The following is a 6000-nucleotide window of genomic DNA, read 5'->3' on the forward strand; positions in this document are numbered from 1 at the left end:
ATTATCTGATTTTTTTGCAGTTACTTCCTCTTTTTAGATGATGTATGGTCCATGTCATCATGGCAAAATATTTGGGAATCTTTGCCCAGAAATTAAAAGGGCAGTAGCATAGTGGTGACTACAAGGTTCAAGTCTGTAGCAAATGCCTTCTCCCATCAACAAAACCACATCTACATGCTTAAGCCACTCGCTCATGCGGAATCTACAAAATTGTTCTTTGACAGAATTAATGACCCAAAGCCAGAAAACTTCAAAGAAGCCAAGGATGAAATTATAAAGAAATGTGGAGGTCTGCCTTTGGCAATAGTTGCAGTTGCAGGGATCTTAACCAGGAGAGATCTGAAAGACAAGAGCCATTGGGAAACAGTGAAAGAGTCCCTAAATTCAGAGTTAGATAAGAATCTTAGTCCTGAACGAGTGACACAAATCCTTAGTCTCTGCTATAATGATTTGCCAGCCGATCAGAAAAATTGTTTGTTATACCTGAGCATATTCCCTAAAGGTTGCAGCATCAACAGGAAGCGATTAATTAGGCGATGGATATCTGAAGGTTTCATTGCTGAGAAGGACGGGAAGACAGTTGAGGAAGTTAAAGACAGTTTCAATGAGCTCATCAGTAGAAATATTGTTCGGCCAATGGAACACAGCACCAATGGAAAGGTAAAGGCTTGCCAAGTTCATGATATGATCCTTGAATACATTGTGTCCAAGTCGAGTGAAGAGAATTTTATCACTGTTGTTGGAGGTCACTGGCTCACACCAACACCAAGCAACAAAGTTCGGCAGCTTTCCCTGCATAACAGCAACCCTGAGGATGTAAAAGAGAAAATAGAGAACATGAACTTGTCACATGTCAGGTCACTAACAGTGTTTGAGAATTTGCATCATCTGCCTTCTTATTCATTCAAGTCTGTTATACTGCAAGTGTTGGATCTACAAGGTTGCAAGAACTTAAATACCAATCAGCAGGATAAAATTTTTAAGATGTTTCAACTAAAGTATCTCAGTCTATGCAACACGGACATCAAGAAGCTCCCATCAGAAATCGGAAAACTCCAATATTTGGAGACATTGGATGTTAGGGGAACAAATGTGACAGAATTGCCTTCATCCATTGGGCGGCTCCAGAAAATGGTCCATCTACTTGGTGGCAATAAATCCACACATCTTGCCTTGAGATTCACTGAAGAAATTGCAAAGATGGCTGCGTTACAAACACTAGGCAGGTTGGCGCGCTTTGCGCGCCTGTAGCAAAAGATTTGATGTAAAATAATAATAAAAATATATTATCGTATATTACAGTTAAAGCAATATCGTGTTGATATATTTTGGCAACGTATTGATGTATTGAATGAAGTGTGATAGGTATAGTTGATAGATTGTCATATAATTATATTTTGCGAGTTTATGAAGTGGAATTAAAATTCAATAAGTAGTAGGGGCTAGCACGTGTAGACGTAGTGTATGAAATATGGTTATTGTTTTCATGTAAATAAATAATTAAATATATTTTGTGGGTGGATTCCAATTGAATATTATGTGGGTAACACCTAAATAACACACAGGGCCCACATGGGCCCTGTATAAATAGTACATAGAAGAATTTATTTTGTGTATGTTAGTAGATATAATTGATGGATTAGCTTACACTAATTATTAATTTTGGTAGAAAAAATGATAGGGTTAGAAATGAATGTATGATTCAATTATATTTTGCGAGTTCACAAAGTGAAAATAAAATTCAATATATAATAGAGGTAAATGTAGTATATAATTTTTTTCATAAAAAACTAAACATCTAAACACATGGGGCCACTTTTTAATTTTTTATTTTTTAATTTCGAATTATATTTTTTTATTATGAACAGTACCCGGGGGGCCCACATGAATAGTACCTTTTTTATTATGAACAGTACCCCCGGCCCCACATGAACAGTAGTTTTATTATTTTTTAAATGATGAACAGTACCCCCCGGCCCACGTGGGGCCGCGACGCATGAGCGCGCGCCGATTCCTGGCGCGTTAGTATAGTACTCAATTATCAGGGATCGAGATTAGTACGGGTTCAACTCCAGATCTTGGAAGCATGCACAATCTCACCAAGTTGAAGAAGTTAAGCATCTACAATCTTAAAGACCTTCATGCCAATAACAATAAGTAGACGAGTTACTCCCTGCCATTGAGTACCTAAGTGGATACTCCCTCAAGACTCTTGCAATTGATGATGGCTTCACAGGTTTTCTTAATTCAATGGATGATTTGTCCAGTCCACCAAAATACCTACTATCACTTGATCTTTCTGGCAAATTGCTTCATGTGCCTAAATGGATCAAGGAGCTGGAGACTCTCGAGAAGTTAACTTTATCATTGACTTCACTGAGGACAGATGGTTTGGAAGTTCTTTCCCAACTCTCTAAGTTGTTTTCTCTCACATTCTCAATCAATCCAAAAGGGCAGGATAGTAGTGTTGTGGAGATTCTACAGAAGAATGCACTGGATTCAGGAGGCAAGATATTTGTGCCAGCTGATGGATTTTCCAGTCTTAAACTGCTACGATTTTCAGCACCAGTGATACCTTTGCTGAGCTTCCTAGAAGGGGCAATGTCGGAGCTTCAAAGACTTGAGCTACAATTCAGTCTATCTGAGGGTGTGTATGGCATAGAATACCTTAGAAGTCTCCAACAAGTCCATCTTAGAGTCAGCCAGCAGGCTTCTGAAGCTACCAAGGTGAAGGAATCTGATATCAGAAATTCAGTAAGGATGCATCCAAAGAAACCCACAATTGTAGTTGATGAGTACTATGAGTGATAAACGCTGTAACAGGTCCTGTAACCTTAATCCTTGCAATCACCGTTGTGTGTGATTGTAGTTTGAATAATAGCCCACTCATGTTACATTGGCGTAGTGTGTTGTTGATGCGTATCCTAATTTGCAAACTTATGTCAGCAGGCTGTACGATGAGTGACACTCAGCAGGTTTTTTCTCCTACAAACAGTTCTGATAAATGAATAAGTGCTGCGTTTTTTTGTTTTAGATTTTATTTTGACTTCTCGGAAGCATTTTCGTATTTTTTTTTCTTATGTTTCTGATATGTCCAAACTTCTGATTCGAAATTGAACTATCCTCCTGGCCCAAACTCCCTTTCGAACGAAATTCATTTGAATTAAAAAATGATTAACTCCCATCTGTGGGTACGACTTAACCTTGATGCAACCATTAACCATAGTGCAGAGAATGACAGTTAGTTTCGGGCATTGTTATTATGCTTGTCGTAATCTGTACACATGTGGAAACCGGTGACAGTCCTAAGGGGTTCAATTGGTTACAAATTGTCATCATCTACATAATAAGCTACTACATACAGTAGTAAATTCTAATAGGACGGAGGGAGAGCCATCTGCTGAACCATGAACAGCAACACATCGATGCGGCAGAAAGGAAGCAGCCACACAAATGAGAAACCGATCGAAATCGATAGCTGTTGCAGGAAGCACAGCTACCTCGTTCAGAGTTTTCCCAGTCCCCCATGTGGAACGAACTTGGAGCGAGCGGGGCCTCACCTGGGGAGCCGCCTCATGAGGCGAAGTTGGAGCGGGAGAGCGGCGGCAGAGATGTGTAGGTCGGCGAGCAGTTGCAGCCCCGGCAATGGCGGTGGAGCGGACGGAGCATTCCCCAGCCATCTCATTCTCATCTCCCTCGTCCCCTCGGAAGGAAGAGGCGCAACCTGTGCTGCCCGCGCGAGTTGGCCGGAAGATGCGCGGCGGACGGCGGCGGGGCTGATGCCTTTGCAGAAGGGTCCCTACTGATTCACAATATTCTCGTACTAGGAACAATGGTACCAGCTTTGCCAATGTACGAGTCTTGGACGTGACTGTCATTTGAAGATGTGATGTGGAGAAATCATCAACTTCTTACATTAAATAGCAGTGCTGTCGCCATTAAGTAGAAAAAAATCATGAGCCATCGCCTGTTGTTCAGAGGTAAGAAAACTGTGTCCATGTATAAGATTGGAAACTGTTGTTCAGAGATCAGACTTCTTAGATGACATAACACATGACAGTGTCCAATCTTATACATGGAACAGTTTTCTGACCAAAGCAGTGATCCCGAACACAGATTGCATTTGGGTGCAAGAATTGGAAGGAGTACATTGACCCGACATTTATCAAGCAACAGGGTATGTAAAGCAAGGCTAGGCATATTATTTTTACTACTTCTGTTATATCAACAGCGGCCCTGAAACAGAGGGTCTGTTGAGAATAGGGTGAGTTGAACATGGATGATGGATTACTAGTGTTTAGATCAAATTGGGTTCAGAACCTTAAGATTTAGTCAAAATTTGAACTAAATCATAAAAGTTAATTAAGTTGTCACCTTGCAAACACTTGATGTAAACCATAGAAGTTTGCAAAGTAATCAACTTCCAAATACTGCAAGGGTATAACTGGATCGGAAATATTCTGTGTACTTTGATCCATTGGCAAAAAATCAGCAGAAGATAGAGAGGAAATTTAAATGATTTTTTTATTCAGAGGAAGATAAAATTGTAGGTGTGATCTTGCATGTTTTTTTTTTAAACCCATGACACAGATTGGTTGATTTTTTAAACACAGGGAAATGGACATGTGTGGAAGGAGCCTCCAACTAGTTGCCCTGCTTCCTACGGTAAAATGATTAGGATGTCGCTTTCTCGTGGTACGATGCTACACCGACTGATTTAAAACTAACCGTGCGCTGATTCAATATTCTCCTTCTTTCAGAAAAATATCATTTTGGAGAGCATTTTTTCACACTTTGGATAATCCTGATAAGGTTGAATTTTTTTCTAACAATGGGTAGACCCGAATTACATTAAGTGAGTAAATGAGTTTTAATGTTTTTGCCTTTACTTGGGTTTAATTGTTTTTTTCAAAATACTGAAATAGCTGTGGAACTAAAGATATATTGTCTTACTTCCAATTAACATTGCTCACGCTCTAAGTGTCAAACCAGTGATTTGAGTCATGTGAGACTGTTTGTGGTCCCAGCACAAAGAGTATCACCTTCTCAAGTTCTGCTTCAGATCCCTGTGGAATCTTGATGCAATGAAATGGATAGCTTGCTTGCACAAGGTGAATTCGATACGAAGGATTAGTATTTGGTTTATTGGGTCCAAAATTAATAACATGAATTTGGATTTTAATTAAACTATGAAAATTCCTAGAGCCCAGCATGGTTGGAAGTGTTCATCTGAATGTTTACTCATTTACATGTGTGGCAATTAGCAAAAGATGGAGAGACAATTAAAATGATTATTTCCTATGAAGTTAAAATGGTTGTTGAAAAGGTGGATCTTTTTGTGTTACTTTTTCAGCAAACGGATAGATGGTTAATTTTCAAAAGACAGGAGGAACAATGACATGAATGAAAGATCACTTGGATGTCACCTTTTGATGGTAGTGCTACATGCACTTCTTCAAGCCTTTAGCATCAAAACACATTACTATGGTGCTAGATATATGCGATATGCGATCAATAAATGAAATAGAAATTCAGAGTACGCATGAACATTATCCCTTTTGCTGTTGCAAAACAAAACTGTTATTTCTTTTGTGAAATCATCCCTATAGATTACTAATGGCATATATAGCAATATTTAGTCATCCAAGGATCGAAGAAGCAAAATACCAGCGCAAATTTTACCTCACACATTCAATTAATGAGCTCGATCAAATAAAAAGATAAGAAAAAGAAAAAGAAACCGATCAGATGGTGAGCCCTAAGCCCCAATTCATGGACAAGATCACGAGGCCTAAAAATTTGTATAGTATACGAACCGATCAAAGTTCCCGTGGACTGTGGTCAACTAGCAACTCATTGCTCATTCGCAGCTGCATGGTGAGCCAGAAATATGGCCCTGAATAAGGGAACAGTTCAGAAATAAATATGGTTTAGAAAACAAATTCTGAAGCAACTGTGTACAGCAAATTCTTGAAGTACTGCTTTTCTCCCAAGAAACAC

General features: G+C 39.2%; 1 pseudogene; it reads left to right on the top strand.

The window, feature by feature from the left end:
• The first annotated feature begins 2043 nt into the window (after window positions 1–2043).
• Window positions 2044–2808, top strand: LOC120681017 (annotated as a pseudogene).
• The last annotated feature ends 3192 nt before the right edge of the window (window positions 2809–6000 follow it).

The sequence above is a fragment of the Panicum virgatum genome, chromosome 7N (genome assembly GCF_016808335.1).
Source record: "Panicum virgatum strain AP13 chromosome 7N, P.virgatum_v5, whole genome shotgun sequence".
Classification (NCBI taxonomy): domain Eukaryota; kingdom Viridiplantae; phylum Streptophyta; class Magnoliopsida; order Poales; family Poaceae; genus Panicum; species Panicum virgatum.